A 14,144-nucleotide genomic window follows, 5' to 3' on the forward strand; every position below is an offset into this window, starting at 1 on the left:
AGGACGGGCCCTGGGGCGAGCAACACAAAACCAACTGAAGAGAAGAATGCTCTGTTTTTGACAAAATAACAATGTTTATTACATTTAACAGACAAACATTTCAACATAAAGTCCCTGTGTCGCCCGCAACAGCCAGGGGGACATCCAACGAGACTCTCATTCTTTTCCGCCGCTCAGCGTTCTCTCCTTCACAGCACTCTTGTCAGGAATACGGCTTCGTTCCGGACGGCAGTCCCCCAGGACCCGGTTTCTTGCATCATATACTGGAGGATTTGTGCCAGGGACTCTTGCGATGCACCACCGGTTCTGGTCCATGAGACACAGGGTGGTGAGGTAGGAAGTGGCTCATAGCCTTAGAGCTTTTCACCGCTTCCGAGAAATGCTCCGTAATTGTGCCCACCGTGTCCCCAAACAGGCCGGATAGAGAAACAGGCGTGACTGTGCATGAGCACCATGAGTGGTCTTCGTGGCCCTTAGCGTGAAATTCGTAGCCATCCTCAGATCCCTGAAGGTATTTAGATCCGTGCAGCCTTCATCCAGAGCCTTAAGCACCTGCGCCTAAAAGATCTGTAGGATCGCCATAGTGTGCAATGCAGACAGAGCCTCTCCCGGCGCGGGTATGCTTTTTCGGACAGGTGTGCTGTCATGAGGCTTCACTATCCTCAAAGCTGTGCCACACCATCCAAGGAAGTGGACAAGGGGAAGAGGTGAGCAGCCACAGCGTCCTTGATGGGGGGAATACACAGGTAGCCTACCTAAGAAAAAAAATGGGGGGAGGGGTAGCCCACGCTTTGGTGACTTTTCTCCGAGCGGCAGCGGGGCGGCCCGAGTGTAGAAAACAAAAGTCAAGCTTGCTTCTCTGGGGATCTTGTGGGGTGCTCCACTCAATCTCCAAGTCCTGCAAGGCTTTGAAGAGAATGCGCACCAGTTCCTTGTAGAAGGAGGGCTGTGTGGCTGATGCACCACGTGGAGCCTGGTCCCAGTCTCCGTCCAACGCTCTCAGAGACATCTCATCTTCCTCTGCTGGAAACCCAAAGGAAACAGACATGGCAGCTCCCGGTTCAGGACACAGGCTCTCGGCGACAAACTGAAGTGGTGAGAGAAGGGAGGACAACCACCTGCGGCTCTTTGCCGGCAGTGGGACACTGCAGTAAGAAACATCCAAGGGCGATGTTGAGCCGGGTCCTGAGCACCTTCATCGGGAGATCCTCACAATAAGGGACACCCTGAGCCAACAATTGCCGCCTTTAGGTGGAGAAGCCCCAAGCAGAGCACACAGAGCTCGTGTGAATTGGGTGGGTCCATCAGACCTCCGCACCACAAGCAGATTTGCGACATCCCGGAACATAGAGAGGGCTGCTTACATTTTAACCTGAATTCAATTTTGCTGCCTTTGAAGTCTGTCCTAAAGCATTTCTCATTGTCATTGTCTCATAAGGCAGCGAGTCAACAAGTCAGCTGTCTAAGCTTTCGGACACAGCCTCTCTCTCTCTCGCGTATTAATGGAAACAGACAGTGCTGGGCAAGCTACTTGGAAAATGTAGTGAGCTAAGCTACCAGTTACTTCACATTAAATGAAGCTTCACTACACTGAAGTTACCCCCCTGGGAAATGTAGCAAGCTAAGCTACATCAATAGTAGCTTGCTACATCCAAGCTACTTATTTATTTTTAACCAGTTTTATTATGTAATTATTTATTCAGTTTCAATTTATCATTTTGGTAATTATAGGCAATACAAGCATAATGTAGGCCTAGGTACTTCACATTTTGGGGCTGTTTGCTGGACTTATCCTACTCCCAGAATTAAATGCATGTTTGAGCTGCCTTTATTCAAAAACACCTTGCCCTGAAGGGTCTCCAACGTGGGCCCGCAGGTAGCCTACACAGAGTCTGTGAGGTGCCCGCCAAAGCACATTCTTTAATAGTTTCAATTGTAATATTTATTACATGTTTTTATATTAGCTTAGCTTGGTGACATAACCCAGTCAGAGGTAGAGCACGAGTCTTCACAGAATGCGGGTGGTAATGTTTTGTATGAATGAAGGCTGCACAACTCGAAAATACGGAACAAACGACGTCCTGTGTCGATTCAAATGACGCGCTTATTCTCAAATTCAGGACGACTTCAGAAATGTTTGGAAAATTGTAGCTTGTGTGGAAGCTACCTCACTACTTGGTCAAAAAAAGAGCTAAGCTACTGAAAAGCTATTTGATTTAGAAAGCAGCTAAGCTACTGAAAAAATTTAGTTAAACTAATAGCTTCGCTACTTGTAGTGAAGCTACTGCCCAGAACTGGAAACAGATACAGAATGATAAAAGGTCAGAAGACCAAATCATATCCAGCAAGGAAATATTTTTCATCTTATTTACACAAATGTTTTGTGATATCCAGCTGACATTGGCTGCAGCCTTTAGAGCTCGCATTTGTAGGCAGCATATGTCATCAAGACCATCTTATTTCAGTATGTTAAATGCATAAATGGGGACTTAAATATGACACAAAGGGATATTAATATAGGCCTTCCTGTTCTCATGTTTTTTCTATAATATTTTTTTCAAAGACTACACAATAAAACAGTTTTGAACTTCAACGCATGATGCTGTAAATATTTCAGTTTTTTCTACTTTATAATTTGTTTTTAACAAAATCTCAGGCTAGTATATGTATTCTCATTACCGAAATAATTAACCTCATTTCCGAAACCTATGTATCATTACCGCAACAGATACTTATTAAATGTTAATTTCATTAATAGAAGCATAATACTTTGATTTTAAACGCATGTGCAGAATCTCCAAATTATGTTCTTTCAGGTTTGTCATGTCATTTTGAAAATGTGTCAGGTTTCTTCAAAATATAAAAAAAAAATAGTTGCAAATTGTGGAAGGTGTTGCGGTGTATGAGCTAAATAAAACAAAATAAAAAAACCGTTAAATTTAAAATAAATATTATTTCAGAATTTCAATTTACTGTGCATGACTATTAATAATCCATTTTTAAAAATGTGAAATTATATTAGCTTTTCTAACAGTGTTGATGTTTTCTGACTGTTGCGGTAATGAGATTTTTTAGGACTTACTTTTGAAATTATGTTACAAAAAGTGTTAAATGATAAGAAAACTTTTTTAAATTAATGTTCCCATATACTTCAGACTTTGTTTCTAATGTCTGGTGTGAAAAAAAGGAAATTTAAGCAATTTTTACATTTTCATGCTTGACATTTTTCAAACCAAGTTTTCGTGAGAATCACCCCCCTATTTTTCCCCCAGTGTAGTGTTTTTATGGCGTCTTTATCACGTTATAGTTTTAAAGTTTTAATGGCTACTGAGATGTATATGTGTGCATTTCTGTAATGTATCTGTATTGTTCTTAATGGTAAGTCAATTATTTTTACAGTATGAATCATATTATATGTATAATATTTATTTAATTATGTATGCAAACATTACATTTTTAAAACAACCAGTAAAGGAAAAAAAAAGAAAAAGACAGGCTATATTTTAAAAGAAATACCCTAATAGAAAACTGTCAAATGTATGAAATATTTAATAAATTGTATTATAAAATACATGATATTATGCCTTTTTAGTATAACCAATTCAAATCTTTAATCTTTCTAAATGTAACGTGATGAAAACGCTATAAAAGCACTACACTAAAGGGAAACACTGTTAAACCTTACCAGGCTTTTTAGGAGTAAATTACTGGCAACACTGTTGCCAGCTAGTTACTGTACAGCATCTGTAACGGTGACTTACTGGCAACAGTGTTGCCAGTATAGTACTGTGTCTATGACAATACAGTGAATAACTGGCAACAGTGTTGCCAGTAATTTACTGTCTCTGTACCATTACGGTGTCTTACTGGCAACAATGTTGCCAGTTTTATACTGTAGGTTAGAAATTACAGTCAATAACTGGCAGCAGTGATTTTAGTTATTTACTGTACAGTACCACATGCTTCAGGTATAATACTGTATAAGTATATAAAATGCCGTACTCATTGTGGTACTCTAAAACTTTTGAAAGATTCTTTTTTATGTTACTTTATTAAAAATGGAGAAAGAACCCCAAAATATTAAGACAAATACACTTTATTACTGTGGCAATAGATATCAGGATCAGAGGACGGATGAACCCAATCGCAGACGAATTTGGGAAAACAGAAAACACTTTATTTACTAACATATAACAAAACCCACGAGGGGGTACACGTCCTGAAACACCATACAGATAACACTAAACTTGACAAGATAACTCTGCTAGATAACCACATGAACACGAGAACAAAACAAAATGAACCTGCACAGAACTAGAGACATAAGGACATTATATAGAAAAAAACAAACAAGATAACGAGGGGAAACAGGTGATGGGAGAAAACCAATGATTACTAATAAGCAGGAGAACGAGGTGGCGGGGACAAGAGACAAGACACCGAAGGCACATGACCCAATAAACAAGGCCATTAACCTCCACATAGAGCATGGGACTACCAGAACTCTGCCATCATAACAAGATATAAATACAAAACAAGACTTCTTGGCAGGATCTTGACAATAGATAAATACATAACACAAGTAATCAGAAAATTAAACTAAACAGAACAAATTTTCTGTAGAATTGGCAAAATAAGATAAGATAACAAAAAGCAATAATATAAACAAAGAACACTGCCACTGGATGACAGTTAAGCCAAAAATAAGAAAATCATACTCCAAAACAATGCAATCAAATAAAATTCAGGTAAACAAAATCATGTCAAATCCCACCCTCAAAAAAAAAAAAAAGATCTCAGTCACCGTTGACCCTCAAGTTATTCCAAACCTGCAGTAATTCAACATAAATTAAATGACCATCTTATATTATTACAATTCAAGCATTAACAAGAAGAAACCAGAAATTAAGCTCTGTTTTTTTGCACAGGCCTACTAAAGGGTTAATGGTGCCACATGGTGATGAACAGTAAAAATGACAAATTTTACCTCTTTGCAAAAGGAAAAAACACCAACAATCAAAAATGCATGATAATAAGGTGTTTGCAATCAAAAAATGTTGTTATAATGGAAGTAAATGGGGCAAAAATGACCACAAACCATAAATGAGGAAGAAAAAAAATTAAATCTGATGCTGCACAAAAACTAAACATTCATCAAAGTCAATGTTTTTTTCTAATCATTGAAATGCCCAAGACTGTGAAAAGGGATTAAAAAATCCAGTCCAAAATCACTATTTTGAAAATTTATTTTGTGTTTTTTCCCAAATACTTATTTGGAAAGTTCAATTATAAACTTTTTAAAGAGTTACAATCATGGAATTTTTGTAAATATTTCGTCATTTTGATCAGTATTGAGGTTGATTAACAGATTAATTAATTAAAAAAATATATATATTAATCTGATAAATTTTTACAACAGTTTCATTTAGGGCCATTTTTTGGCCACGAACAACACGAAAGGGCAGTGAATTTGAATAATGCACAAGGGTTAACGTTGATAGGAGATGCTAAAAACTTCATCTGCTAATCAGGAAGCTATTTGGAACCTTAACTTTATGTGTTTTAAAGACACTCACAACAGTTTACTTACTCATAGTTGTGTGACCCATTTTCAGCTTTTAAACAAACAAATCCACTATTATATTGTTCAACACAGCACGTTCCAGAGTAAACAAACAAACAAACAAGTTTATCAAGGCAAATTGGTGACACCTGCACCTGTGGATGTGTGTGTGTGTGTGTGTGTGTGTGTGTGTGTCAGTAATTTACCAGATAATATTACAGTTATTTTCCTTAATTTGCTCAAAGAGTAATTAGTTTAATATTAGTGCAGCATAACTGCACCTCATATCACAGTAAAATACCTTTCACCGATGTTAAAGCTAAATACTGCCAATTTTACAGTTATTTACCCAGAAATCTACAGCAAGGTTTAACAGTGTAGGGGGAACTGAGTTTGACACAACACCGGGCTTTAATGAAACCTGCTTATAGTCTGATAAGGTGCTTGTCATTGTTTGCGATGCTTGACGAGAAACGGACGTATATACACCTTTCTTTAAGTCCAACATTACACAAAAGGGAAATGTTTACGCACATTTCTGTCCTCTCATTTGCCGATTAATGAGTTATAATGGGTTTTAAAAATGACTGAATCGAAAATCTGCCAACTTCCATGACATTCCGCGTTGTGCAGTTAATTCCATTTGTATGCATTTAGCGATTCTGTCCGTGTTTTCCACATCGCGGAAATCATATGGCCGTACACTTTGTTGTGGAGTTGACCTGCAATGGCGTTATCTGACGTTCAGTCAGCACCTCAGTGTTAATGCCCTCTATTGGTTTAAACTGCATCAAACGTAAAATGCGCATGAAGCGAACTGTCAAAAACTGCGTACTAGATGATTGTTATATTTGATAGTACTGAATCGAAATAATCACAGCTTTTGCGATTCGAAAATCGCACCAATCCAAATCGCGATTTCGGTTTAAAAAACGATTAATCGTGTAGCCCTATGACAGAGGAACAAAGCGGTTTAACAAAAAGCTTATTGTTAATAAACATTTTATTCATGGTTTAATATAAGCGTGTTTGTCATTGTAGGTATTTACTGGTTTCAGAAGTTTTTATTACATACTGCTTACGCTCTTCGTCGTAGTATGACATGAAATGACGAGCTAAAGTCTCTCGTTCTCCTGTTCTAGTGCATTCAACAGATACCCATGATCGCCGCCGTGTTTTTCTCATATGCTGCATGGTGTTCAGGATGTCTTGAGTTTAAATGATAAATGAAACCTGTAGTGCTGTATGTTTTCGCATCTTTCTCTGACACTTTAAAATGCTTTTACCAACATGGTTGCTGCATTTGCGCATCTCTCACTCTGCGCTGGTTTATAAGACATCATTGTTCAGCCGAACACCGAAAATGAGTTTTTTGCTTTTTTCGAACACATAATTTCGGTTGCCGAACAATCAGTGCAGAGATGGGGACTCGAGTTTGAGACTCGGACTCGAGTGCGACTTAAGTCGCACACACAGTGACTTCAGACTCGACTTGAGACTCGACCCTCACAGACTTCAGACTCGGACTCGAGCCGCGCGACTCGTGAACAATGTTTATTTTTAGGAAACGTCTGATGAGCTCGCTGTCATAGCTCCCTCCGTTACCTACAACCTGCCCACGACGTAACACCTGACGTATCTGCTCCGCGCGTGCGGCCGCGAACATACATGTCGACTGTACCTGCAGGCAGCCGCTGCTGTGGCATTCATCTGAAGCTTTGGGTAGTGCTGTGACGGATCCGCGGTTCGGCTCGCATGCGATTTGCGGATTAATATGCAATTTAAATAGGGTAAGTTTATCATTAACGTATTTCAATGGCTTGCAATTGTTTAAATGGTTAAACAATTTAACCGCAAAAAGGCGCTCAAGTGAGCAGATTTTTGTACGCACATGCGGTTCAGTGTATCCGGTCCAGCTCCAGTCAGGTCCAGAGTTGCGCTACTTTGTGTCATACTGTAGTGTAGTCCATTAACATACATTTGCTGAATAGAGCAATGAAAAACAACGTAACGTTTTTATGTGAAGCGACTGCTGCATCTTCTTCCTGAAGCGCTGTTTGGAATTCGCCCTCTGCCTGTGTTTGAGCACGCGTTTAACACAGTATTCTTTTTCTAATAATTTTTTTTATGTCTTAAGAAACCAGTCAGAAACCAGTCTGGGCTTATTTGTTCTTAATAAAGAGACAGTAACCTCAATTAACCTACTTAAGTCTGTGTCATTTATGTTAATCAAACAACCCAAGACAAACAGAAAATCACTTCTATTGCTCAAAAATAATAATAATACTATTTAATTTGTACAATAAAGACAGTGTTATTATCCATTTAATTTAATTTCTGTACCTAATGCTAATTTTAGACCTTACTTAATGTGCAACTTTGTTTTTTTTTTATAAATGTTTATAATTTCTTTATTTGTTATTAGAGTTTTATTTGTTACAACGAGACTTGAGATTTTACTTGGACTCGAGCCCAGAGACTTCAGACTTGACTTGGACTCAAGCTCAAAGACTTCAGACTTGACTTGGACTCGAGGTCAAAGACTTCAGACTTGACTCGGACTCAAGCTCAGAGACTTGTGAACATCTCTGAATCAGTGCATCCATATCAAATGTTTGAAAAGCCCTAAAGTCAAGTAAAATAAACAAGTGAAAAATTACAAGGCATTCATTAACACTGAACTTGCTGTATAATAGACTTGTGTAAAAGATTTATTTTACCTTCATATACTATATGGTTATTTTAATGTTACTTTAAAAGGGGGGTTCAATGGTATTTCAAGCGTTCTGACTTATTAACACAGTTATAGAGTTGTTTCCTCATGCTAAACGTAGGCAGAGTGTCAAAAAAGCAGTTGGACATGTTACAGAGTATTTCTGTGCCGAATGCACTTCGCCAGGGTTCATACAAGTTTCGGAAAGTTTTTCAATTACAGTTCCAACTGACGTTTCAGGGGTTTTCTATACATATCACTTCTTTATATGGCACTTCCCCCGGAAAACCCCGCCCACCCGTCAATCAGCGGGAGACGCCAGAACTTACAAACATTCACATCACGCGACAGCTTTGTTTAATTTCAAAACTCAACAATGGCACGAATGAAGAAGTGTGTTTTTGGATGTAAGGAGAAGAAATCCAGCCTTATGGAAACAATGGATATAGTTTATTATCCGGGGTAGCAGCAGAGTTTTGCGTGTGTGTTTGATGTGCTGGATTTTGCCAACCGGGTCATGAGTTGCACGCGGTAAGGTAAGACTTCTGTCTTATGTTGTAAATATGCGCATGCATATTATATAAATGACACGAACGTGTAGTGAATCATAAGTTATAAGTGTTGTATTGTGTTGCATTACTCGTACTCGCTCCACCCGCGGTAGTAACTCCTCCTTCAATTTTTTGTACGTTATCAGAAAGATTCGGTAAAGCTAATCTTTCTTATATAAATCTGATTCAACTAAAGACTCTTCAGAGATATAAAGGATGTAATACTACTCTATAGGTACTCCAGATAAACATCAGAAATGCAGAAACAGCATGTGTTACGTGAGCTTTAAAATAGACTCTTATATTAGTGTTAATGCCAGTGAAGGGTGTTTCAACACAGTATACTGTAGCTTAAGTTTACTTGTTAGTGCTGTGATTGTTTACATCATGACTATCTGAAAAACATTGGGCTGTAGCCTGGAGTTCATGCTGAGGTTAAGTGCACATGTGGAAAATTACAGACATACAGTATCTCCTGCCATCTCTTTGTCTCTCTGACCTGATATCTCATTCCTGTACCTTTGCCATAAGAGTAAACAAAAGAGAGAACACATAATAAACACAAGGCAAGAGACAAGAAAAGACCCTTTGTGAGTGGGATGCGATTATAGTACCAGATGGCACATGGTTTTATATTACCACATTGCCTTTGAAATTGTTACCTTAAAACTACATTTCCCAGAAATCCTACTGTAATTCTACTGAAGTTCTCTCGGTGCTAATGCATTTTGTTCTCTCTGTTTGCACGTGATGTGCTTCTAAAAATGTTGAAACATTACAGTGAAGACATTTTAGGAAATGTTGGTGTTTTAATTGACTCAAAATTTCCAAACAACAAATTTGGATGGTTTGTAATTCTTTCATATACTGGATATTTTGTACACTTATTTTTGGAATTTAAAATTGGAATTTGGCGTATGTATTGCACGACTTTTCACACTGCGTGCTATTGATATGCAAATCATGAGAATGGGTTGGTCGTAATAGTTTAAGAATTTGGGTGGCATTTTTTTTGTTTTGCTCATAACTCACAGTTCTTAAGTAACCTTTATATGTCTGATGACGTTGGTAGTGTTGAAATATTTTGGGTGCTTTACATGTTGTAGGATTGCCTTGGCACACATGTAGCAAATTGTAAATATACCTGCTGGATAGAACTGCTAGTCTGGTGAATGTAGTGAAGAGAGTTTTGGGTCCTCTGATCGACCTTTAGAGACCAACTATCAAACTGTATTAAAAAATCACAAATTTTAAATCATATAAAGCATTCAATATATGCTTAGAATTTATTCCAGTTTTAGTTTTGGTTTTCATCCCCCATTGCTTGTGGATTTGTGATGTGCAGATTGTGGTTATATGTGCGGACACTGTGGATAATCCATGGGGAAAGCTGGGTAGTAACGGATTACAAGTAATCTAGATTACGTGATCAGATTCCAAAAATTAAGTACTTGTAATTGGATTAAACTACATTTTACAATACTCGTAATCAGACTACTTTTACTTTTTATGTATTAAATGATTACATATTATTCACACTATGGCAGTATGATGTTCACAATTTTGTAAATCTCTTATTTTTTACATTTTTCATAATAAATTTACCTAGTGCTTACGTTAGACAAAATGCAAATGGACATGTCCCTATCGATATCCAGGGAACACTGAATTGTCCCTAGCAATGATTTCAACCAAACAATGAATCTATATGTATTAGGGCTGTAACGATTTATCGCGCAAATGCGTGTTTTCTCAATAAATGAATTTGAATGAATTACGGTGAAATGCCGCCACATCCAAATGCCAGGGGGTGCACTCATGCAGAAACGCCACTTGTGCCACAGAAGAAGTAGCGTTACAAACCCTATTATAGGAAATGTCTACAGGAATATGTATATCGCTGTTCTTCAAATGGTTTCAGGTATTTTCATTATAATAATGAATATTTTGAATGATTTTGTTTAACGAGTGTTGCTTTTTAAATGCACGTTATAAACGACTCAGACTCATAATGATTTTAGATTAATAACGGACTTCTTACTGACCAAAACGCCATAGTACACGGCACGCACAAGCTGCGCATGAAACACAGATTAGACAGGTCTTTTTAATGGGACACGCAATATATCGTTACAGCCCTAGTCACTGATGTCCATCTGGTTTTTACATATTACTTGTTTTATGTTAATAAAAGCAGATCTGGAGGAAATATTTTGGTTCAGTTTTTAAGTTGCCATGCCAGAATTTTTACTGACAATGCGGCTCTGAAGACAATTTTATTTATTTCCCTACCAATGTCAACATCAAACTTACTGGATGTATAGACACCATTTCATTTTTAAAGACTCTTCACGGTTTAAAGAAACACTTCAGTTTTATTTGGGAAATGAACATTTAGACCTAGCAGTGATGTTGCAATGACTTTTGTGAAATTCAATATAGGTTTTTTGGAATGTGGCTGTTTTTGTTTTTATTTACTTAAAATTAAGTAAACATGTTTTAAATTCATAAAGAGTGATATTGTTTTATTCAGTGTGTTACTATCAGTTGACACTAATAGCAAAGTAAATCAGTGTTAGTATTTAGTATTAACTGTCCGTACATTGCACTTTAAAAATTAGTTTTTAAGGCTCTTGTTGGTGAAATAGAATTTAATATATTTTCCCCCTCTTTATTTGAAATCAAATAAGATGTCGAAAGTAATCTTAATGTAATCCAAAAGTATTCAGATTACGTTACCAATGATGTGTAATCTAAGAGATTATATTTCTGACTACAAATTTTGTCATGTAATTCGTAATCAGTAACGGATTACAAGTCATAAGTAATCTACCCAGCTCTTTCCATGGGTTGAGTCTGCAAAGTAATAAAAAGTACATTCTGGCTGTGCCCATAATAGTCTTAAAAACTGCATTATTTGAGGCATCAGCCATTTTGTAATGGTGTCCGAAATTATGGTAGACATTATCGAGTGCAATTACTCAATCCCATAATGCACCTCAATAATGAGTGCACAAACAATGTACACTCGACTGCTAGCCGCTACTACTTCACTGTCAGGCTCATGCCAAACGAACGTCCATGTCTTGACCCAAGATGGTGCCCGCTCCAACCCTAATCAAACACACTTGAAATATGACTACCTAAAAAATTAGATGCAGGCATGTTGAAGTAGCGTTGGAACTAAAGTATGCATTAGGGAAGATCTCCAGGAACAGGGTTGGTGACACAATTTTTTATCTTTGAATGAGAACAAAACTGAGGTCTTACTGTTCAGTCCAAGTGATTTATACGATTTTGGCTATTTGGACATCGGCATTCTAAGCTCTCATGTTAGTCCATATGCAAAAAATCTAGGTGTATTCCCAGATAGCATGCAACCGTTGAAACAATGTTAAAAATCGTTGATTTGTCAATGTTAATACCATTGAATCAATATCACGTTTGGACCCTCCCTTAATATTGAAAAATATTGACATTTCAACAAATCACCATTATCATGATCAGTGTTTGCTTAAGTTGGGCCCATTACTCTTGTGTTTTAATGTTAAGTTTTCTTTGGCTGTTGTGTTTTAAAATACATCTGCTATTGCAAAGAAAACAAAGGTCTAATGTTATCATGTAGTTTATTTCTTGTAGATATACTGAAATAATATTAAAGAAATACTGTTAAAGTTGTGCAAGAAATGGATATTACAGTACTAGTTGGAAACCGTGTCAGCTGTGTTATTTTGAGGATTTTAAAAACACATTTAGAAGGTTAAACTACTGAATCTACCTCTGACATCATGAATCGATCATCAAAAGAAAGCTTCATGCTGCAATGCACGCTGGGTATCATCGTAGTACTAAACTAATTTATAACTCCCAGCTTGCATTGCGTTGATTGTTTAATCTGAATTTGTTTGATGATTGTCACCATTGTTGAGATTTGTAGGATGAATAATGATGTCTGAATGTGTCAGCATATTTTCTGTTTATCTTGTCACAATGGATTTACAAACCAGAACAATTATAATGGTCAAATATGGATCAACATCATCACATAAAGCTGCTTAATTTTATACCATCTTGACATCTTCACAAAAGGCAATCAGTTTCAACTTAACTTTGAAACACATCGTTCTTTTCCAATGAACACAAGTCTCTACACAAATACATACAAACACAAAAAGAAAGAAAAGAAAGATTTAACTTAGTGAATGTCAAGAGTCAAGGACCAAACTAAAGCAAACACTGATCACAATAATTGTGGTTTGTTGAAATTTCAATCTTTTTTCAATATTATGTAGGGTTGCAAACCTGATACTGATTCAATGCAGTTAACATTGACATATCAACTGTTTTTAACATTGTTTCAATGGTTGCATGCTATCTGGGATGTTTGATTCAGGGCTCAAGTTTGATAAACAATTTAATGCTGCCATCAAATTATGTTTTTTATCATTTACGATATTTGGCAAAAGTTAAACCTGATCTTTTAAGAACTTTGAACTAGTTATCCATGCATTTATTACAACACGCCTCGATTATTGCAATTCACTCTATTATGGAGCAAATCAATCTCTGATCGGACGTCTTCAAATAGTACAAAATTCTGCAGCCAGACTTTTAACACGAAACCGAAAATTTGATAATGTTTTTTACATTTTAACTTCTCTACATTAGCAATCTGTGAAATTTCTTACAGAATTTAAAATTCTAGTCTTTGTTTTTAAAGCTCTACATGGCCTAGCACCGATGTATCTTTCTGAGATTCTACATCATTATAATCCTCCTAGGTCCCTTAGATCAGACACTCTTGGAATGCTCTTTGTCCGTAGAATGAGGCTAAAGCATCGTGGAGACCGTAGGCCCTAAACTTTGGAATAGCCTCCCAGTATCGATCCGTATGGTGTCATCACTCTCTTCTTTTAAATTAAATCTTAAAACACATCTTCTTAGTCTAAGCTCTTAATCTACTTTTTTTCTGCTCTATTTTTAATGTTTGTAATGTGTATTTTATCTGATCATTTTATTTGTACAGCACTTTGGTCAACCCTGAGTTGTTTTAAAATGTGCTTTTATAAATAAATGAATGAATGAATGTAAGAGAGCCTCGATCTGAGATGTCATCTTCCCACATTGGGAACATGAACCATCCACAAACGCCGCTTTAGCGTGCGAAATGCCCAGAAACGAGAGGCAGCGTTCGTAAACCATCCAAAGGGCCGAGACATCGGCCACACCCAGAAACACATGGGTGGAATGACATCTTTAAAAACACACCCTAAACATGGGAAAAATTAAGTGGTACTAAAGTCAATGGAAAAACGAA

The 14,144-nt window shown here is 37.1% G+C and overlaps 1 protein-coding gene across 1 annotated transcript in view; it reads left to right on the forward strand.

Annotated features, from left to right (window-relative positions):
• rbms2a (RNA binding motif, single stranded interacting protein 2a) overlaps positions 1-14,144 on the forward strand; it is a 46,615-nt gene that overhangs the window by 7,599 nt on the left and 24,872 nt on the right. The gene's annotated exons all lie outside the window — the stretch shown is intronic.

This window comes from Misgurnus anguillicaudatus, chromosome 14, assembly GCF_027580225.2.
Source record: "Misgurnus anguillicaudatus chromosome 14, ASM2758022v2, whole genome shotgun sequence".
Taxonomy (NCBI): domain Eukaryota; kingdom Metazoa; phylum Chordata; class Actinopteri; order Cypriniformes; family Cobitidae; genus Misgurnus; species Misgurnus anguillicaudatus.